The sequence below is a fragment of the Mustela putorius genome, unplaced genomic scaffold (genome assembly GCF_011764305.1).
Source record: "Mustela putorius furo isolate JIRA1106 unplaced genomic scaffold, ASM1176430v1.1 tig00000876_pilon_pilon_pilon, whole genome shotgun sequence".
Lineage (NCBI taxonomy): Eukaryota > Metazoa > Chordata > Mammalia > Carnivora > Mustelidae > Mustela > Mustela putorius.
Genome location: NW_025421506.1, coordinates 5,326,982 through 5,350,508, shown reverse-complemented (window position 1 = coordinate 5,350,508; position 23,527 = coordinate 5,326,982). Strand labels below are relative to the sequence as shown.

Genomic DNA, 23,527 nt, shown 5'->3' with positions numbered 1-23,527 from the left:
GAGATAATAAGTACAAAAACTTACCAATGGGATATTTTATATATTTTTTTCTTACTAAGACTCCGAAATCTGTTTTACATTTAGAGCACAGCTCAGTTTCTATTAGCTGTATTTCAAGTGCTCAGTAGGCACACGCAGCCAGTGGCTACAGTATTCGTGTAAGTTGAAATGATCCTGAATGTGAATATATTAATTATTTCAATTTGCCTCTAAGCCAGGCTTATTCTCAGAAACCTTGCAGACCGCAGAGACCGGGTCTGTGGACCTCCAGAGATGCACAGATGGCAGCTGGAGAAGCTGTGATTTAAACAGGGGGAGTTTACAAAAACACATCCATCTAATCAACCCTCAGTGAGAAATGAAATCCTGTTCCTGCCCATCCCCATTCACAGTGGATCTAATGGTCCAGAGGGACTCTCAAAGCCACTTGTCACCATACTTGGCTCCAGAGTCCCTGCTTCTACTTTCTACTCTCTATTTCCCCCGCCCCATATCTGCACCTCATGACTTCTCTACCTCCTGGCTTCTCATTCTTGTCCTCCCTCCAGGCCTGTGTCTGCTTCTGCCACCCTCCACTACCACTTTGCTGCTTCCCTTCTCCACGTAACTGCCACCGCACCTCTGATCTGACAGGATCTGCGCCGGTGGCCATGTCTCCAGGTTATGGAACCTCTCTCAGGCGGGGCACTCCCTCCAGCATCTTGATGGAGGTCCCCCCCTCAGAACCGGTTCCGGGCAGGGACAAAGTGAGGGAAGAGCCTGCCTACATTGTCCGCTCTCTGCTCTGCTCCTCAGAGCCCCAGTCAGGCCTCCTGAGAGTCTTACCTCGCCACCCACACTGAAAAGAAAGAGAAGGGGGAAGTAAGAGAACAAAGAAACAGCCCCTTTAATCTTCCTCAAGTTGCAGCTCAAAAACTCACCCAACACACACACACACGCAGGCACGCACACACGCACACACACAGAATGGTCCCATTTTTTATGGTCTCTTTTTATGGTCTCTAGGACCTCTAGGCCTACCAGAGGTGTTTTTGCTGTATTATTGCAAGAGGGGGAAGACATGGGTTGCTGGGATGACCCAGGAAAGGGATAGAATGTAAGCCTCCGGGTGTCTGGGTGCCTCGCCCGGGGCCAATCTAGGACCTGATGAAAAACGAGAGCTTGTCTACTACCCCTGATATGCCATAGAAGGAATGTAAAAAATATTTGGCCAGGAAATGACCAGGGCGTAAAGAACACACTAGCTGGTGTTAAACTTCTGAACCAGGTGCAGATAAATACGAGGGGCTCGCCTCCTCCTCTCAGGGCACTTCACATAGTGTGTCCGCACACAGAGCCTCACAGAGCCAGGATTTCACTGATTCTGGTAGTTTCCCCACTCATCCTTTTACAAGTCCAGCCTTCTTCTCAACTCTTTCAATATGCTGGGGAAGGCCCTCCCATCATCCTCACCTTACAGGCAGGAAGTCAAAGGCACAGAGAGGTGAAGTAAGTAGCCCCCAACCACACAGCTGGTAAGACGTAGAGGCAAGATTCACACCAGGTCTGTCTGATTTGATCTGTCCTGACTTGACGCTTGACCACAGGCCCATGATGCTGTTCAACATGGAAATCTCTGTTAATGGAGCCTGACACCTTCAGATGACTAAAGCCAAAACAAGCAGATGTGTGAATCCACTGAGCATCCCCCTAAACCAGAGCACCGACCCCTCCTCGCTTGGTCCAGAGAGAGCACGACAAGAGGCCAAGCCCACTCAGTCTGCTGTTCTTCCCCTTTCCCTGGTGGGAAGGCCCCGGCACCACACTTTATCTGCAAGATAGGAAGCCAATTTAAAGGCCCAAGAAGGCAAGCTTGTTCCCAAGGACTCGCTCAGTAGTTTGAAGGAGTAATTGAAACTCGTAGTTGACCCCAACCCTGCAGAGTTGGCACCAGGAGGAACACAAGCATTTTATAAATGCTCTTCCAGGAGGGGAGGTGAGCTCACTTCCTGAGGGAATTACTGCAGGGGGTGTCTGCCGGGCCGGCCAGGCCTGACTTTCAAACATCTGAAACGGCCCACGGTGTAATCAGGCATGAATATTGATTCAAATAAATTATGCATGTTTATACACTTGTTTATTATTTTATTCACACGCTCACCCCGCGTTGTTAGCCTGAGCAACTGCCATGGGGCTAGCCAGCTCTTGGATGCTGTGAAAAAAAAAAACCAGTTACTTTGAAATATTTGGTGGCCAAAGGGAAATCCAAGTCATTAGTGAAAATTATAACTGAAATGACAGCAGATTTCTATCATCTGGAAGGGCCTTGGCAAGTCCAAGTCAACAGGGTCAGACATTGCCCTATTCCTTGGGCTTTCATGAGACCATAGAAGAGCGAATATGGACGGCTCCAGAGCATTCGAGCAATTATCATTTTAACAAATAGGGCTCTTTTCTAATATTCACATTCCTTTCGCATGGCCTCATGAAAACACAAACATTCACTCCATCCTCAAAAAATGCAGGCGCTCTGGGAGGAAAGAGCTACCCGCTCAGCCCCACAGCCAAGCTGGAGGAATCAGAGATTGCTATCAGGTCCTCAGTGGTGAAGTTGCTTGTTTTTGACTCTGCTGATAAACCAGACCATACCTCTAGGGGCCTTGTCCCGCCCTGCTCCTGGGACCCTCCAGGAGAGAAGCCTTCTCATCCCCCAGAGGCCCCTGGAGGCCCTGGCCCAGAAGCTCTGGCTTGCAAGCTGGGTGACAGGAGCAGGGAGTCGTTAGATAGGCCCGTCTGCTTGCAGGTGGGGAGTCAGCTCCGAAGGCAGAGCCAAGGCCCGGTCAGCTCTGCGTGTCTACCTGAGGCCCTAGGGTCCAGCAGAGACCCTCCACACAAGAGGCGGAACTCTGCGGCCAGGGTCCTGTCCTACGGAGCCGCCCCCAAGAAGCTGCCTTTAAAGCGATTCCCAGGAGCCCTGTGTTTTGAGGACTAAAAGCTGATACTGCTCCTTCCACCTCCATCTGATTTCTGCTGTCCATTGTCATTCAGTTACCAGCCCCAAAGGGAAATAGAATAAAGAATTCAGATTTCCTCAATCAAAGGATAAAAGAAACCTTATGTACTTACTGAAAGGTCCCTGAAATTAACCTCAGTATACTATTTTTTTCCTCTTGATAGTTGTCTCAGAAACTAGTCACGCCCTAGAAACTTGCAGTATGGGTCATGAATATTTAAATCAATACGTGAATTCACCTCTGTATTTTTTAGGGGTTATTTTCAAATTTCATTGTCTGAGAAAAGTGAAACCAAAGTACATGAGACCCAAGAACAACAAACTCATCTCTGAGAGAGAGGGGGGTTTTCACTTTCTATATTATGTGTTTCTACAATTTTTAAAAAACAATGAGGTGAATTCCTTATGTAATATGAAAAAAATTGTTTAAAGAAATGAAAAAGCAGCAATACATAAAATTTGAAATACTTGGACACTTGGGGAAAAGAAACAGTATCCTGAAGTTAGGAGGGAGAGAGGAAAGTTTAAAAATTGTGTGACTATAATTCCCAAGTCCAATTCTCAATAGCTTTTCAATGAAAAGGTCGATCGCTCTGGTGTCATAGTGGATCTAATCTCAGAGGTAGAATCCTAAGAGCCCAAGGCGGTGAGCCGGCTTTAAATAACGGCCTTGAGGCAGCACATGGACTCAGCTGTGGTTTCCAGACACTAAATATTAATGGAACAAGCGTCTGGACATCTCCGGACACCAGTGGAAAGGAAATTTTCTAATGGAAAATTCTAGGTGCTAATGGAAGAGAAAATTGTAACTCTGAACCAAATTAAGAAAAAAGATCAACATCGGGCTGTTACATCAACGGTGTGTGTCTCTCTGATCACAGAAAACAGTGCAGCCAACAGGCCTTTGAAACCAAATGTCCAAGTCAGGGATTTGCATGAAATTAAACCCCAAAATTCATTTGCAAGCTATGTGTTACCTAGTGTTTTCTCCATAGTGGTACCTCTTAGCAAGATATTTTTCTCAAGCTTTTCTCACAAGGAGATCCTGCAGATTCGTTACACAGTGCTAGTTTCCTTACAGAACATGCTATACAGAATGGGAAATACTTATTCATTAACTTCTTGACTTGGAAATAATTGTTCAAAGAGTGACGAAATGGAGTGGGTCTGGAGCAATGTCCCTCTATTGCTTGACTCCTGTGTAACCTCCTTCCCCTGGAGCCAGACCCTCACAGGAGTGTGCCCCTGCGGAGGAGGGGCTGCTGTCCACGTCCACGCACACACACCACACAGAAACACCACACACACACATATACACACACCACACACAGCACACACACCGCACATACACATACCACACACACTACACATACACACCACACACATGCACACACACTATACATACCACACACATATATACTACACACGGCACACACCACACATACACACCACACACATGCATTACACATACACACCCCACACACCGCTCTACATACACACACTACACATACACGTGCTACATACACCACACATGCACCATACATACATACCACACATACACACCATACACATACACTACACATGTTACACATTCACACCACACACACACACACAGCACACACTTGCTATGCACATACACACCACACACACATACCAGACACACAGACACCACACATACACATCACACACATACCACACACACATATACACACTATACACAGCACATGTACATACACACCACACACATATATACTACTCACTTCACACACCACACATACATACCACACACACTACACAGACCATATACATACCATACATACCACGTGTACACCTACCCACATACCACATGTACACATATACCACAGACCCCACACATACACACACACTACACGCACCACACATACACACCACACATCTACACACACACACCTGGAAGCCCTGATTGTGCAGGTAGCAACCCTGTGCCAGTCAATGGTCGGTATCTGAAAAGCAAACACGGACTCAGCTAGTGCTGGGCCTAATTTAGGAGACCTTTGTGCCACTGGGTAGCCAAGTGTAACAACATCCTGTGTGACTTCCAGGAGCACAATAGACTGGGCCTCTCTCAGCCGGGAGGGGAAAGGCTGAGGGAAGACATTGTCAGTCACTAATTTTACCAAAACAAAGTGGACTACATTCCACATTCTAGAAAGTGAGTGGCACTAATTGTATGAGTGTGTGAAAGGAGCAGTAAAGCCCAATAAGAAACGAGCATTCTTCTTGAGCATTTTTAAAGCAAAATAAATAAACACTTTTGCAGAGAAGAAGCAAGCTGTGATTTGCCATCTTTCTGGGAACCCCCCACATTTCCATCATTAAGGGAAGAGTCAAAAGATGTAAGTACTATGAGCTCTTAAATACAGTGAGATTGATCTCCAACATACAACGTCCAGCAGGAAAAAAAAATTCAAGTGACAAAACCACGTGCAGAGCATCATGCCCCTTCTATGGAAAGAGAGCTTTACCCCATGGCCACACCTATGTGTGCGAATGCACAGGAAAGGGATTTGAGGGACCCACTCCACACTGTTAACAATGGTTATCTCCGAAAAAGGAAATGGAATCCCAGTGAGGAGAAGTCAGTGGTGAAAGGCTTTTCCCAGTTTTCTCCATGTATTCCTAATTCATCTGAATCCCTGAGAAAGAAAAATGCACTCTGGTATTATTTGCATAAAGAGGCAACAAAAGGCAACCAAAAACAGAGGAGGGGAATAAGAAATTAATAAGAATTACAACTTTTTTTAAAAAATACCACACCTCAGTTGGCAGGATACCCTGCTGTTTTTGTTTGTTTGTTTGCTTACTTGTTTGTGTAAGCTGAAGACACTTTCAAGGTATGGAAAGCAAAGGGACTTCCAAGACACCAAGAGCTTCATCTCAAGTCTCTTGTAGGTCCCTAACCCCTAAGCTGATTGGAGGAGCCCCAGGGCCTGATGGCAGCAGAAGTCAGAGCGTGCAGAGAGGGTTGGGGTCAGGTTCCACCTGCTGGGTGGTCTGGGCCTTTCCTTTCCCCCTCCAAGCCCAGATCTCCCAGTCTGTAGAATGGAGTTAAAAATAGTGTTTACCTCACTGGTTGAAAAGAGTGACAGAGATAAGAACCTGTGATACATGCTAGCACTTAATGGGGCACTGAGGATATAACATGTCGTTCTAGAAATTCTGGCTATTGTTACTAAAGAAGCACCACAAGTGTTTCCTACCGGAATGCATAATATCACCCCAAATCCAGAGCGAACGAGAAGATTCCACTCAAACCCTCCACCATTCTCAAGGGTTACTAAGCATTTTCCACGCACCAAACACTGGGGATACAGCACTCCAGGAGTCCTCGCTCCAGGGAATGAGCGTCAATGACAGCAAAGAGGAGATGTACTGGATGCCTCAGGAGCACATGGCTGTTGCTGGCAGAGAATTCAGGCCTGTTCCGGAAAGAGAGGAATCAGGACAGGCTGCTTGGAAGAAGCAACAGCAAAGAGTGAAAAAGGCAAATAGAATGAGAACCTGTCCCAGACGGAACTCAGGAGCAAGTGACACGGCAGGTAGCCAGTAACACAAGTAGTTCAGGGGGAGCAGGAGATGGGAATGTAGGGGAGAAGCTCAGGAGGTAAGCAGAGATGAAAGCTCATGCATGCCTCACAAAAGTTCCTCCCTGTCCCGTCATATACCCCATAACAGGTTCTCCCTGCTGGGCTGAACGTAGCAGGCTCATTGCTCCCTCAATGAAACAACTACAGGTTGGCAGAGGGGACTTTGACAGAAACAAAAGGACAGGACAAGGTTAGGAGACACTGGGGAAAGCAAATGCTCACAAAGAAGAAGAAACATCATCAAGTGACTGCGTGTCTCAGGAGTGAGCCACAGACAGATGAAGATACCTAAAACCTAAATGATATGAGGTACCGGCCATACTCTCCCTTTGCAGACACTCGTAGGTCAAGATTCCCCCAGCCCAATCTCAGGGAGTTTCCAATGCAGTGTCCTCAGCTGGGTCAACACAATAGGAAAGTGCCAAGGTGACACGTGGAGGGGGAAGTGTTCCAGCCCCTTCCAGCAGAGGACTTGTGGCTCCCAGGAGAAAGTCAACAGACTTACACTTTGAGTTTGACCTGATGAACATGGAAGAGAGTGAATTCTTGGAACTAGACTGAAGCCCAGTAAAATAAAGAGACTGATTTTATCCCAAATTCTCCAGGAATCAAGAATAAGGCAATCAATATTTCTACCTTACCATTTGCTTCCTTTTCAACTAGGTTGGGAAAATAGTGCTTGCTCTCTGGTTTTTCTTTCTATCACAAAGATGGATCCAGGGGAATGTTATGGATTCAGCTTAAAAGCAATAGTGAGTTCAGGAATCCCAGAGTCCAAGGCTCACACGGGCCCCACTCTCTCCAAAGACCTAGGAACCATGTGTTCAATCATGGGCCCGCTCCCAAGCCACCCACAAGATCAGACGGAGGTGAGAATGAGCTAGGCCAATGGGCACCCTCACTCTCGCAAACTTTACTTGAGAAAAGAGAGGACCCAAGCTGAATGCAGAAAGAGGAAACACATGAAATACAGGAGAAGCCACCGGAGGCCATGAGCACACTGAAGTTATAAAGAAGCCACGTATTGAGGAAGAAAACAACATGAGTAGAATGGAGAAGGGCCAGTTAATAAAGAAAAGAGGAGCAAGGAGACACCAGTAGAAGTAGGAGAGGCTGAGAGAGAGAGAGGCCAAGCCCAGGAGAAGGTAGGACATTCCTGAGAAGATGCCGGCACTCTCAGGAGCAATGCTACATGAGGGAAGGAGCCCCAGGTATACCCCAGATCCCCTATGTTACCTCTAGAGAGCCTGGCTCCTTTGCTGACATGGGGGGCTCAACACCCCTCATCTACCTGAGCCAGCCTAAGAGCACCTTGGACCTGGGGTCCAAAGAACCACCTTGTGAACTTTTATTCCATTTTCTGCTGGATTCTAAAACGAAAAATCAGACCAGAGGAGCCAGGAATGGCTTATGAAGAATCATTTGTGGCAGATTAAGCACATCTGCTTTTCTAAAAATGGTGTGGAAATGCAGAGTTTCTGCTGGAATAGGTTTTTAGAAGAGTTGACGTTTTCCTCCTTTGCACCAATATGAAAGCCCTTCTTAAAAATGCAGACTTTAAGGGGCGCCTGGATGGCTCAGTGGATTAAGCTGCTGCCTTCGGCTTGGGTCATGATCTCAGTGTCCTGGGATCGAGCCCCACATCGGGCCCTCTGCTCAGCAGGGAGCCTGCTTGCCCCTCTGTCTCTGCCTGCCTCTCTGCCTACTTGTGATCTCTCTCTCTGTCAAATAAAATAAATAAAATATTTTTTAAAAAAAGAAAAAGAAAAAGAAAAAAAATGCAGACTTTAAAATTAAACACATTCTAAAAGGTAGTGAATAAATAAATGACTTTCTTCAACAAAAATATATGATATGTTGGCTTTCCTAAGTTCTCCCTGGCTTATTTCTATGACTTTTATTAGGGAGAGAACACACCAAATACATACCAGAGAGCCACAATTTTATTAATAATTTGCTAAAGATTCTCTTCTTCCTCTTCCTCCTCCAATACCTTTTTTTTTTTTTTTTTTTTAAACTGGTAAGCAGCTTTTTGTGGCACCTGAGTGGCTCAGTCTGTTGAGCATCTGCCTTCAGCTCAGGTCATGATCTTGGGGTCTGGGATCAAGCCCCACATAGGGCTACCTGCTCAGTGGGAGTCTGCTTCTCCCTCTCTCTCTAACTGCCATTTCACCTGCCTCTTTCTCTGCCAAATAAATAAATAAAATCTTAAAAAAAAAAAAAAAAAAAAAAAAAAACAAGAACTGCTTTTATCAGCAGTTTATTTCCCAAAGCCAAAAAGGTTCTCTATTAACTTTCAACTACCACCCATCTCCAGAATTCTCCACTCCCCTAAGCAAGGAGAGGCTATAAGTCACTTTATTGTTTTTGATGGGCCCAGTCCTATCTGCTTCCTCCATGGGCACCCCGATGTGAAACCCAGCAACAAATCTGGTTTTTGCATCAGTGCCTGCTGTAACTCTTCAGGGAAACTGGGTTAGGGTGGGAGGGGGCGTGTTAGAGCTCAGGTCTTATTAGAAGCTGAACCACGAATAAGACCTAGGAAGTAAGTATCAAAGCTACCAAAGGACTCTCTTTTCTGTCTCAAGCTTGGATCTTCACTGGTCTTACCCTTCTTCATTCTGCTTTTTTTTTTAAGATTTTATTTATTTATTTGACAGAGAGAGCAAAAGAGCACAAGCAGTGGGAGCAGCAGAGGGAGAGGGAGGAGCAGACTCCCCGCTGAGCAGGGATCCCAGTATGGGACTTGATCCCAGGACCCTGGGGTCATGACCTGAGCCGAAGGCAGCCTCTTAATCGTCTGGGCCATGTAGGCACCCCCTTCTTCATGCTTCTAAATCAGATCCAGGATTTCGACTGCTAACCAAGGGCCCAGGCCCAGAGCCATGAGATGAGCCAATAAACATGATCAGGTTCCTGGTTCAAAAGCTTGAAGTCATCAATTAGACATTTACTATTGTCCCATCTGCTTCAGAGAATGCAATTTCTGGGGCAGTATTGGGGTATATGATGATATTGTCAAACCAGACATCAAACTCATCCTTGAGGAAGTCATGGGAGTATTTACATTTTTAGCCATCAGGATCTTTCTTGCTTGGACTCCAGTTGAAATCAATCCTTGTCCACATAGTGCTGTTCTCTTCCTATCAGATGGGGGGGGGATGCTAGCACTGCTCTAAATCACCACACCCACAGCGGCAGCACTGGGGTCTTCAACACAAGGGTCTGGGACTGCAACCACCATCTTGGATCCAAGAATTTTTTATTTCTGTCACAGTGTTTTTGATCTCTGACTTGTTTTTGTTGTTGTTATTGTTTCTAAGGATTTCCATCTCTCTGCTTCCTCTGTTCTTACATGCTGTCTACTTCATTCATTAGAGCCCTCAGAATAATTGTTTTAAGTTCCCAGCTGGAGAATTCCAATATCCCTGCCACGTCTGGTACTGATGCTTGCGCCATTTCTTCAATTTGTTTTTTTTTTTAACCTTTTCGTATGCCTTATAATTTATTCCTGATAGCCGGATGTGAGGTACTGGGTACAAGGGACTGCTATAAATAGGCCTTTAGTAAGTCGGTAGTGAGATATGGGGTGAGGACTGGACTGTACATGGAGATGCCCCTGGACTCTGAACTTCACGTGTTGCTCATTTTTTTTTCTTCTTAAGTAAGACAGGGTGGCTCAAGTGGGCTGGAGTTGGGTATTTCCTTTCCCAGGTTAGGCTCTGGTAAAGTAGTCTGTCCTGACAGCAGGCCTTGTTTAGAAGAGCTAAGGGCCCTGGCGCATTTCAAAATGGTTCCTTCTCTCCTCCCCTGCTAGATAAGGGAATTCCCCGCCACCCCCACCCCGGATATTTCATGTTTACTGTGAGGACATAGTCAAGCTCACATGGGTAGATCTCACAAACGTGTGAAGGGTCTCCCTGGGGAGTTTTGAACTCAGACTTGTCTACACTGAGCTTCCCACCATGTATCAGTCATGTTTGCTGTTCTCCCATGTGGCACTGGTTCTTACACAGCTTCTGCTAGGCTCTGTGCCTATGAGCCGTGACCTCTTCTGTTCACCTGGGGCAGTGGTTCACCCTGTGTCCTCACTTCTCTTCCTGTAGTTCCCCTTGCTAGTGCTCTCTTTCTTCTTTCTTTCTTTCTTTTTTTTTTAATGTCACCTTCTTTTTTATTTGTTTGTTTGTCAGAGAGAGAGAGAGTGCACAATCAGGGAGAGCAACAGACAGAGGGAGAAGCAGGCTCCCCTTTAGCAAGGAGCCTGATGCAGGACTCAATCCCAGGACCCTGAAATCAAGACAGACAGACACTTAACTGACCGAGGCACCCAGGCATCCCATTGTGCTCTCTTTCTGACAAATAAATAAAATCTTTGGGGGAAAAAAGAAAAAGAAGAGTTGTTGATTTTTTTCCATGTGTTCACGTTCTTACCTGCTGTGAGGACAGAGTGGTGGTCCCAAGCTCCTTACCTGCCGAACTGGAAAACAGAAAGTCCCAAGAAGTTTTTAAAACCCCTTTGTCTCCACCATGATACCATGAAACAAGACAGTGAGCATTGTGGCCACTATCCACATTTTAGGTTATCCCTTTTTCTTTAAAATTTAATTATTTGAAACATAATTGGGGAAGTTGCAGTGAATGGGGAAAGCTTGAGTTTCAAAATTATAGTAGCATCACCGGAAATATATCCATTACACCTAACATTTTATATTATCTTAGAGTAAACTCTAGAACTACACTCCAAAAATGAGAAATACCCTCTGGTCCATGATCTGGCCTAAATTGAAATACCTAACAGAAGTCAGGGAGGAGAAAGGCCATGGACGAAAAAAAAAAAAAAAACCTGCTCGACTGTTTGGTGTCCAGGGGCCTTTCACAGAAAGTAGGGGTCAGGTTGTCTGAGTCTCCTGGTTACACATGGACGTGTCCCCACGTGCTCTGTCAGAGTGGCACAGAGCTCATGCTGACAGAGGGAACGCCTGCAAGGACATGTTTGGGAAATGGAGGCAAGACCCAGGTAAATGTTATCTTCTGAGTGGAATTGGTGCTGGGAGAAGGAGACCAGCGATTTGAGAAGATCGTTTCTTTTGGTGATTTTGTTCGTCGTCTGTGGCAGATACTGCATATTATTTCAAACATCACCTCCAACACTGTCTGGTATACACTCTTGATCTGGAGAGGCCAAAAGAGGGAGATCCGTCCTTCCCAGACTCCCTTAAGAAGCACTTGCTCTCCAGTTGGAACGGATTATTGTCTGCATTCTTCTGGGCGTAAGCAAGCGTTCTAGATTATACCAAACAGATGCATCCATGAGAGGCTTGGAAAGCAGCAAAGAGTGATGGAAGGCGGCACGGAGTGAGGGACATGGGATCTGCAGCAAGCACGGAGATATGGAGGTGTCTGTTCTCCTAGAGGCCAAGGGCTTCTCTGTGGTCCCAGCAACGTGGTCTGGTTAGCTGGCAGTGGGGGCTGTGAGGTTTCTGCTAAAAAGTCTCCTTGTGGGATTGGTGCTTCTTCTGGTTGCTTGTTCCTATATAGTACCCAAGCTTAGCTCCCTGGTCTTCCTGGAAATTCTGCCCTAACTCTCCTGAAACTAGCTGAGTGGGTTCTGTTGTTCGCCATTAAGTAAATCTGACCTCTTCATGGTTACATGCAATGAGCCGCAGGTAGATGGCTACACAATCCGTTCATATTTTTCTCTCTTCTCCAGTGCTTCTAAATGACCAGCTAAGACTCCAGGGTCCCAAGGACGACTCTGATGGTCCAGCTAAGGAACCTGAACCAAATTTTTTAAATACACTAGATAGGCCAGTCTGAAAAGTTCAGAATTTCCTCACAAACTCTACCCTAAAAACACTTCTGATATCTCTATGTTCAAAGGAGCTCATCTTAAAGAAATTAAATATATCTTATGTTTTAATACAGGAGGCCCACTTCAAATGGCCTCAAAATAGCTAAAATTCTTTTAAGAAAAAAATTTGAATGGAAAATGTTGTGTAGTCCAATTCATTAGTGAAGAGTTTGAGTTGTTTAGTTTTTTTTCTGTCATTTCTTTTACATCTCTCCGTTCAGACCTTTTTTTAATTTTTTTTAATTAGGTTTTAACATAAGTTTTCCATGTTTCTTAACTAGTCCCCTTAAAAAAAAAAAAAAAAAAAGGTAATTTTTAAGCAATTGCTTTTGTTCCAAGAACCAGGTCTAGATCTGGTTTCCCTGTCAGGGAAGCCTACCCTTATTTTAAATCTGGAGGTTGACTTATACACAAAACCCATTGACTAATTCACACATGAAAACCATGACTGAGAAACTCTGGACACAACGAGCATACAATAATTACTCAGTCAATAAGAAATAATGATGGAAGAAGGTGAAAGAAAGTTGGTTAACCAAAACTAGATCTCTTTTATTTTGAGACTGAGTATAGAAAAATATCAGGAGGATGGGGATAGAGTAGGTCTTGAGCACTATAACAGGAATCTGATGTCCATGAAAAAGATGTCCCCATTCTTAATCAAGGACAATTCCTCTCGTGCAGGTACTAAGGCCAGGAACCTGGGAATTATATTCTTTACCCTTGTCCCTCTCTTCTCAGAGATGATCCATTACCAGACTTCTCCATTCCAACTCCAACATGTTTCTTAAATTCATCCACATCTTTCCAAGCCTCCTGGCAACATCTGAGTCCAGCTGGACATCATCTCTGGCCCAGTCTCTGCAGTAGCCTCCTGACTGGCCTGCCTGCCTGCTTCCATGCCTGGCCTCTGACAAGCTATTCTCTGTGTAGTAGCCAGAGCCAACGTTTCAACGGGGCAGCAGGCTGAGCCACATTGACACGCCATGCCAGGGGCCTGCCCACCTTGCCGGGCTCATCTCACATACCCTCCACCACGCTCCATTATGTCTCCCTTCCAATTCCTTACAGGCCAACCTCCTGTTTTTCTCAGAGCCCACACAAGAGAACATCTTATCTGCTGGAATGTCCTTCACTGACTCTTCATGAGATTTACTCAGCTCTGAGCTAACTGCCACTTTCAAGCCAGGCTCTCTCCCACTCCCTCCCCATACCCACAAGCCTACATGGTACATCCCATCCCCAGCCTTTCCTACTCTCCCGGCACTGGTTCTTTCCGTGCAGACTGTCTCAAAGTTTGTAATTATGTATTTTCTCCTATCTTCTCTGGTTTATGTCACTTCCCCACTAGACTTAAAGCTTCTCAAAGCTTGAGCTCTTCCCTATTTTGTTCACCATTGTGTTCCTAGAACCTAACACTATGCCTGGCACATAGCAGGTTCTTGTGTATATCCATTTTCATTTCTAGACAGATCAGAAAGTTGCAACAAAGGGGGAATTAAACCAACAAAACTCCGGTTGAAAACAAATCCCTCCAGTACCTCTATAAACTGGGGGAAGGAAATAACAATGAATTACATATAAAGCTCACTGTGGTTGTTTCCACCTTCCACTCTGCAAAAATATAAAGTTTCTTGGGGTGCCTGGGTGGCTCAGTGGGTTAAGTGTCTGCCTTTGGCTCAGGTCACGATCTCAGGGTCCTGAGATCAAGACTTTCATTGGGCTCTTCACTCAGGGCAAGTCTGCTTCTCCCTCTCCCTCTCACTTTCACTGTCTCTCAAGTAAATAAATAAAATCTTTAAAAATATATATAGATATAGATAAAGGTTCTTGCAATAACCACTTTGTAAAGCAGTTTGCATTATCTACTAATGTTACAGATAAGCATACCCAGCAATCCACACTTACTGTATAACCAATAAAAACATACGCAAGAATGTTGAGAGTAGGGGCGCCTGGGTGGCTCAGCGGGTTAAGCCTCGGCCTTCGGTTCGGGTTGTGGTCCTGGGATCGAGGCCCGCATCGGGCTCTCTGCTCAGCGGGGAGCCTGTTTCTCCCTCTTTCTCTGCCTGCCTCTCTATGTGTGATCTCTGTGTCAAATAAATAAATAAAATCTGAAAAAAAAAAAAAAAAAGAATGTTGAAAGCAGCATTATTCATAACAGTCCTAAACCGGAAACCACCCAGTGCCCACCGACAGTAGGCTAGATACATAAATTATGTTTTAGAGCTTGTGTGATATAACACAACTACAACTACGGGCAATAACACAGATGAGTTTCATAAACATAATGGCGAGGCAGGGAAAAAAATCCATTGCCCAAGCTACAGTGTGTATGACTCCATTCATATAGAACTCAAAACAAACAAACAAAAAAACAGACAAAATTAAACTACAGTGTTTAAGGATACATGCTTAAAGGTATCCCTAAACATGAAATCACAAATCCTAAGAAAGAGCAAAATAGAGATCATCATAAAATCTGGATCTTAGTTACCTTTGGGGAGCTGTTGGGGCATGAGGAGGTATCTGCATGGTTGATAATCAAGTTCTATTTCTTGACCAAGGTGATAGCTACATACATGTTTACTTTAGGGTTAATACCAAAGTATTTTTTTAAAAAACTAAAGATGAGTAAGTATCATTTATTGAAAATACCAATTCTTGAGCCCAAGTCCCAGAGAGTCTGATTCAATGGGTATAAGTCAGGCCCACGAAGCTACATTTTTAACAAAGAACTCAAGAGATTCTAATGCAGGTAGTCCTCAGGCCAGGCTTGGGGGAATAAAGACTGACAGCCTCATAGCTGGGAAGCATTTTAAGGGACAGTTAGAAAGCTTCCCCAGATTCCCAACTTATTGCCTTGGCATGATGAGCTGGGGGCTTCAGAACTTCAAGAGCTCCTTTGATCCAGGCATGGAGCCCATGGGTAGGGGATGGAGATACAAAGACCACTTGCAATCCAGCAACAGTTTAAGTAAACTTGGAAACAAAGCGAGGGAGAAGCTCATAATGGTACTGCAGGGTCTCTAAGGTCACAGCTGTGTGTCTCACGAGGGAAATGACCATTCTAAACTACATGGATCACTCTCTTAGCTTTTAAAATAGCGGCTATCTGATTATCATTGGGATCATTTTGCTTATTTATCATGGGCCAGGGGCCATTATCTTGCAATGTGTGATAGAAAAAATCAGGCCTAGTCTCTGTGGTGCCATGAAATCTCTAAGTGCTCATGTGCAGTGCAAGTGTGCCCTGCACAAAAAGACTGGCTTTCTAGGGAGACACACTCACAAAATGCAGGAGCACGGAATGAGCAGACCCACTGTTCCCTTGCCTTTCTAACAGAGAAGTTTGCAGAGTTTTCTCTCTGGGCAGCAGCTCCTGGGCCCCAGGCTCCTTCCCCACTCGACCCCGCCCTAATCCACAGGGCTCTGTACCTGCCTGACTGGTAAACAAGAAGCCACGGTACCTGGAAACTAGGCTGAAGTCACCACTGAAAACCACTCAGCCAAAACTAGCCAAATATACCCATTCATCAGAACAACTTGCCTCTTAAAGTTAGGTCCTAATCCCTTACTAATGCTGCCTGCCAAAGAAGCCTGTGCTGGGTTGGGTTGGGTTGGGTTGGGTTGGATAGGGTTGTGTTTCAGTTCCTTGGACACTTGTGATACTTAATGTGAGGGGTCTTCCCTTTCTCTCTTTTTAGCCTACTCCTCAACCCCTCTTAGGTTCTATGATTTTTTGAGAAACTACACTTAGGATTCCTCCAATGTTGACTGAAACCAGACATGTTTGGGACACATCTGGAATCCCTATCTTTCCTTTCCTGGCCCAAGCTGGCAGCTTTCCCCAAAAACCCCCTATTCGGATGATCCCACCTACCACCTGACCTCCACCTACCACTGATCCCCAGGTCCCAGAGCTCTGTTGTTGCCCCGATGGGTTCCCACCAGCTGGAGGAGCGCCTTCTGTGTTTCAACCTCCCCTCCCAGCTCTGAGCCCGTTCGCAAAGGGAGGCTGCTGGAAAGAGTTTGTTCCTAAGCTGGAGCATTAAAATCATGGTGGGCTTTGAGGAAAATGATCAGGGGGCACTCGGCTGCCATGACTTTATTGAGTTTGGAAAGTCTGTGGAGGAAAAAGTATTATACATATGCAGGCATAACCTCTTAACATATTTTCCAAGGATCTCAAGTGAAAAAATTTAATACACAAAATGGGAAGAACTGCAGCTTTGTGGGTGGTATCATGGAAAAAGCTTTGGGCCAGGAGGAGAGAGAAAAGGATTCTCTTCTCATTTCTGCCAATAAATAGTTTGGGGCCTTACGCAAATTGCTTCGTCTTCAATTCCCTTATTTCTACAAGGAAGTATTTGGATTTACCAGCAACTTCTTCTAGCTCAGAGATTCTGTAAGTTTATGGGTCCACATTATTCGTGTTATATTACGTTTAAGGATATGTGAGCAAAACCCTGACCTCAAGACTTAACTGTGCTACCCGTATTTTTCCTCTCCATCCTGGGTAACGCTACATTTCCAGCAGTACCTGCTGGCCAAAGGCCCACCTGCTCATTACACGTGTGTATCATCTGTGCCCTCGATAATTCACTAACTTCTCTCCCGCCTCATCCTTGGATTGCAGAAAGAATAAACAATAGAGTATAACCAAACAGGAACAAATAACCAGCATTGGGACAATGTAAATAAGTCTGGAAAATCCCAACCAGAGACTGAGACATTCAAGTCCTATAAAGTTTTGTTATAGTTCTGTCTCAAATTTGGCCCCAAACTTCCTGGAAGCCAAGGAGAAAAAGGCAGCCTACAGATACACAATTAGCACCTTGGAACAGAGAGTTCACAAACACATGAACCAATGCTTTCAGGGGTGTGTGGCTTCCCTACACCCCATTTCCAAAAGACACCTCTGGGGCTTTTCGTATGGGAACCAAAATCAACAGAGCAGATCCTGCACTCAGCAGCCAGTGCTCAATGAAATCAGTGGGAGAAAGCATCTGGTTTGTTTTTGTACCATTTCTCACAAAACTTGCAGCAGTCTGGCTGTCTGAAGCTACGAAGTCAGCTGGCAATCAGTGCTACACAGGAAGTGAAAGCGGTGTCAGGGGTACAATGCGTGATGGGGTTGGCCAGAACTGTTCCCATAAAATAGTGAGGGAAGGCCTTTCTGATCTGGTGGCACCTGAGCAGACGTCTGGAGGAAATAAGGGAGCAAGTCTTCTGGATCCCTGAAAAAAGCATTGCACACACAGAGAGAGCAACAAGTGCAAAGGCCCTGAGGTAGAGCACACTTGGTGTGTTGAAGGAAAAGGCAGGAGGGCAATGTGACTGGAGTCATGTAAGTGCTAGGGCCAGTGACCGGGAGCTGGGATCAGAGAGGAATCATGTCAGGGACAGCATGGAGAGCAGACTGTGTGGGGCCACCAAGAGCTTTGGCTTTCACTGTAGATGAAATGGGAAGACATTGGAGGCTTTCAAGCACAGTGGGACTGATGTATGTAGCCGGAAATAAGTGTTGCAGCTTCTTCCTCCTTCTGAAACACCCAGAAGCCACAAATAGATATGGGACCTCCTCCTCTGCCATTGATGGGGTCTTCTCCACTCAACCTGAAGATTCAAGGTATGCATAACCCCGAGAGTGAGCATCTCCTTAATTCTGCCTTACCTTAGTTCAGAACTTTCCAAATGACCTTTGCTCCTTGTGTCCTGAACATTCTTCAGACAGATCCTCAGAGAAGTGATCAGTGGGCTCTAAGCACCCACCCCTGCCTGCTTCAGAAAGTGTATTCTGTTTCTTTTCTTTCTTTCTTTTTAAGATTTTATTTTTAAGTCATCTCCACACCCAACATGGGGCTCAAACTCCCAACCCCGAGACCAAGGGTCGCACATTCTACCAACTGAGCCAGCCTGGCATCCCCAGAGCTTCTGTTTCCTGTCAGTCAGTTACCGCTTGCAGAATATCTGCCTGGGAAAAAGGGCTAGAGGATCATCACTGTACTGCCCTTGATTATTCATGGCCACCGTAGGTGGGTGTGGGAAGGTGGGTGGAGGAAACCAGCAGGAGAAGGCAAAACTATACTCCGAAACTGTTGCAACTGTGTGCAACAACCAGGCATAAATTCTGTTTGTTTTAAAGGAATCATGATATGGAACAATTAAAACCTGTGAAATGATTGGAAGATGCCAGGATGTGGCCACTCTGAGGTGGTCCTTGGTGGGTGCTGTTCAGTCTGGATAGAGAAAAGGCTGGAAGGGAGAGAAGAAAAGAGGTGCTTTGTCTTGTGGACACCCCAAAGCTTTCTGGACTTAATAATAATAAAAAGCAAAATTTGGTGAGTCCAAAGGAAGCGTGTTGAATTGGATGGTTGTCTCTCACAGACACAGTCTCACACACACAAACAGGGTATGGAGAAAGCATCTCTGGGAGTGTCTACAGGCTACCGTAACCGATACCACAAACCAAGTGGGTTGAAATGAGCAAGATGTGTTCTCCCCTCTTCGGGAAGCCAGAGGTCTGAAATCAAGGTATCAGTAGGGCAATGCTCCCCCTCAAAGACTCATGGGGAGAATCCTTCCTTGCCTCTTCCAGCTTCCAGTAGATCTGGACATTCCTCACTCTGTGGTCCCATTTTTGGCCTCTGGCTTCACAGCGCCTCCTCCTTCTCCCTAGATGTCTCTTATTAGGATCACTTGTTGGACGTGAGGCCCACCCAGGGACTTGAGACTTATTGGACTTGAGACACCCAGGATGATTGCCTCTGGAGAACCTTCACTTAATTGTATCTACAAAGACTCTTTACAAACAAGGTCACATTCCCGAATATGACAGATCTTTTGGGGAGCCACAATTGAACTCCCGGAATGGTCACTTCTAGAGCCAGCTGGAACCCACAATCAATGGTGGATGTTATGGCCTCCACCACCAGGGAGAAGCAGGGATGCAGCCAGAGGGGACTGCCAAGACAAAGTGAAATGTCCAGTACAGAGTAATTGCACACAGTAAGAATTCAACTCCGCGCTTGTAGGAAGCAGGGGAGATCAGGGTTGCAGCCATTCAGAAACAGCAAGGAGCCAGGAGCTGGAAAGCAAAGAGTTAGGTGAAGGCTCATGTAGTCATGGGAGACAGTTAAGGAGGAAGCTGGCACTGGGGACACGGTGGCCGGGTGTGGCACAGCAGTCTGGGACCCTGGCTGCACTTTAGAATCACCTGGGAACTTCTGTTTTGGGGTTTTTTTCTTTTTAACGATTTTATTTATTTATTTGAGAGAAAGAGAGACAGCATGGGGGTGGGGGTAGGAGGGGTAGAGGCGGGTGGAGAAACAGACTCCCCACTGAGCAGGGAGACCCATGTGGGCTTCCATGTGGGGCTCCACCCCAGGACCCTGGGATCATGGCCTGAGCCAAAGGCTGATGCTTAACTGACTGAGCCGCCCAGGCGCTCCACCTGGGAACTTCTTTAAAAAATATTAAAAGTCAGGCCCCTCCCTCAGAGGTTCTGATTTAATGGGGTTGGATTGGTGCCAAGGCATTGAGTTTTTTTTTTTGTTTTTTTTTTTTTAAATAGGTCCCCGGGGGATCCTGGTGTGCAGCTCAGATGAAGGAATACGAGTAGCCAAAAGAGCAGTGGGGGAAGCGGCCCAAGACCCAGGTTCTCCTCCAGGGTCTGAGATTCTCATGGGACAAGCAAATCCACCTCTTCCTGGGGATGGGCCATGGCTCAGAGATAATGCTGAGGTTTTTCTTACTGTTTTTCAAGCACTCCCTTCACACGATCATCTCAGCCTGGCTCCTGCCGCCAGGCTAGCTTCGAGACCCGCTTGTGAAGACACACTGCTCCGATTTTGCTTTACATCTCCTTCAGCACAAATGCAGTGGTTGTGTTTCCTTAAAAAAAAAAAAAAAAAAAAAAAAAAGCATAGTCACCCTTTGTCACCAAACACCACCACTACAGTCTTAGTGACTGTATTCTCTATGCTGTACTATTCATCTCCATGACTTATTTATCTTGTAAATAAAGTAAGTTTGTGCCTCTTAATGCAGAAAGCCATTTCAATAACTCATAATTTAACTTCCTCATTTATAGGTGAGAAAATCTGTGTCCTGGAAATGTCCCAAATTGCACCCAAAGTCGCAGAAGAAGTTAACGGGGTCAGCACCGAGAGACAGCCCGCTCTCAGCTTCTGGTTCAGCGTTCTTCTGATGCAGCCCAGTAACTTACGAGCTTTGTTTGTTTTCTGTCTCTGTTATACTTGCATTCTTAAGAGGGCTTAGCATGATCTTTAAACCTGGGTATTTCACTGTGGAATCTCAGAACATTTAAAACTCATGACCCTGAGATCAAGACCTGAGCTGAGATCAAGAGTCAGAGTCGGACACTGACCCCACGGGGCCCCAACGTCCCAGAGGATGAACACTGAGCCATGTATGGAATTGTTGAATCGTTGTGTTGTATACCTGAAACTAATATAACACTGTATGTTAATTATACTTCAATAAAAATAAGTAAAAGAATTGTGTTAGACCCTTAAAATAATAGATAGGTTGGTTGGTAATTAGATAGGTAGTAGATAGATAAAATGGCTTTCTACTTATGCCATAATCCAAATCCATGGGAGTGAGCTAAAAATCAGAAACTATTATTCGTTCTTAGTGAGGACCAGCATTGAGCTGGGTGTTTAGTGAAATGTGTTTTCTCAATAAAATTTTACAAGATATGAGACAGGTGATTCCTCCACTCTCTCTGTCCCTTCTACAGCTCAGAACACTGAGGTTTCTTGGCTTACATGATTTTCCCCATAGTCACACAACTTGAAAGAGGTGGAAGCTGGGATTGCCTACCTGGATTTATTTGACTCCACGATTCATTAAAACATGATTTTCTATACTTGCAATTTTGTTCTTGAGTTTTCATCACTAATTGGAGCCTAGCACCATCCACGAAAAACAGTGGGTGCTCAGTACATGGTTTTAGGGTAAGCAAATGTTGACTATAATTCATTGTCAAATTTGTTCACCACAAATCCACAGCACCAGAACAGTACCTAGCACACAATAGGTGCTCAATAAATATTTGTTATTGTATATTACTCCCTGAACACAGCGGTCCAAAACATTGTTATAGCTAAGAGGACCAACAATGGCTCAAATGTTTGGCCTAAAAGGATACTGAGAAATGGAATAAAGCAAAAGCAGCATATTCCTAACCTAGAACAAGCTGTGTGTTATTCACCATGCTATGTGGCTGTCCCACCAAGACTTCTTCTACCTCCACCCTATGTACCTACAAAGAGAAGTGAAGGAGCTGGAGAAAATTCAGAGTTAGGAGTGCCTGGGTGGCCTAAGGTCATGATCAGGGTCCTGGGATGGAACCCCTCTTTGGGCTCCCTGCTCAGTGGGGAGTCTACTTCTCTCCCTTCCCCCAGCTTGGGCTCTCTCTCACTAGCTCTGTCTCGGTCTCTGTCTCTCTCTCTCAAATAAATAAAAATTTTTAAAAAATAATGAAGAAGAAGTAGTCCTTTTTTGAATGGACAATCTTAAAACTATGGACTCTTCAGTCTCCAGTGCTCTCTTCTCAGCCAATCAACAGAGTTGCTGCTTTCTCAATCGGTGGTCTGTCTCCAGTCCGAAAGCTACAGATCATCTCCAAGGCCATGTTTGTATCCAAACATTCCAAAAATCTAAGCTGAAAAAGGCACTTGTGTTTGACACGACACTTAAACTGATTCAAAGATATGCTGAATTAGATCACCACAATCTAATTTTAGGACATGTCAAATGCCCTTCAAAGAAATCCTATACACACTAGCAGTCTTCCTGGTCCCCACTGAGCCATCCTCTACTCCAGGCAAGGAATTTATATAGATGATAAATAGCTAACAAGCTTGATAGAGACTGATTTATTTTATTTATGTATGTAATACATTACATGCATATTTTCTTATGTATACATTACATGTATATACACAATTGACCTTGAACAACAGGTGGTTAGGGTTACTCACTGCCTGCTCAGTCAAAACTTAACTATTGATAGCCTGCTGACCAAAAACCTTACTGACAACATAAACAGTTGATTAACACATATTTTACATATTATATGTAATATATAGCATATTCTTACAATAAAGTAAGCTAGAGAAAAGAAAATATTATTAGGAAAATCAGAAGGAAGAGAAAATACAATACTGTATTTATCAGGACTGTATTTTTTTTTTAAAGATTTTATTTATTTATTTGACAGACAGAGATCACAAGCAGTCAGAGAGGCAGGCAGAGAGAGAGGAGGAAGCAGGCTCCCTGCTGAGCAGAGAGCCCGATGTGGGGCTCGATCCCAGGACTCTGAGATCATGACCTGAGCCGAAGGCAGCGGCTTAACCCACTGGGCCACCCAGGCGCCCCTGTATTTTTTTTTTTTAATCCACATATTAGGGGACCTGCCCAGTTCAAGCCCGTGTTCTTCAAATGTCAACTGTATGTTCTCCAGAGAACAAAACCAATAGGAGATATATAAGAACAAACACTATTCACATATGTAAGGATATATATTATATGGTATTTTTAAGGATATATATCAAATATATTGGGATACTTCTCTCATGATCTGTATATTAGGATATATATGTATTTCTCCCATTGATATTTCTCTGAAGACTCTGGCTAATACAGCAGTCTTTTCCCTGAACTGCTTCGTTGTTGAATTCCTATGTCTTGGGTTGGATTTCCTGGGGAAGATTTCGGGGACTCTGCTGTATGTGGGGCAGGCCAGGAAGCTTGCTCAGGCAGTCTTCTTAGGCTGACGTAAACTCCCAAAGGGGGACTTGACTATGAGCTGTTATCAGCCACTGTTCCTGGCAGCTTGGAGAGTGAGGGCTCTGTCTTGAAGTCGGAATCTGGGCCACACACTACAGCATCCACTACACCTTGAATGTTTCCATTTTCACCAAATGAATGTGCAATTTGGGGATTTTTTTTTTTTTTACTAAATCAATTAAGAGATGAAAAATCATCCTTTGCACTGTGGTGAGGTCTTCTTTAGCTGTTTAAGAG

General features: G+C 44.9%; 1 long non-coding RNA gene across 1 annotated transcript; it reads right to left on the bottom strand.

The window, feature by feature from the left end:
* Positions 1 to 35: 35 nt before the first annotated feature.
* LOC106004176 lies at positions 36 to 14,255 on the bottom strand. Its single transcript, XR_001177087.2, has 3 exons — positions 11,050 to 14,255; positions 6,328 to 6,450; positions 36 to 2,191 (listed from the first exon to the last, which is right to left on the bottom strand). It is a non-coding gene; the product is annotated as an uncharacterized LOC106004176 (long non-coding RNA).
* Positions 14,256 to 23,527: the final 9,272 nt, after the last annotated feature.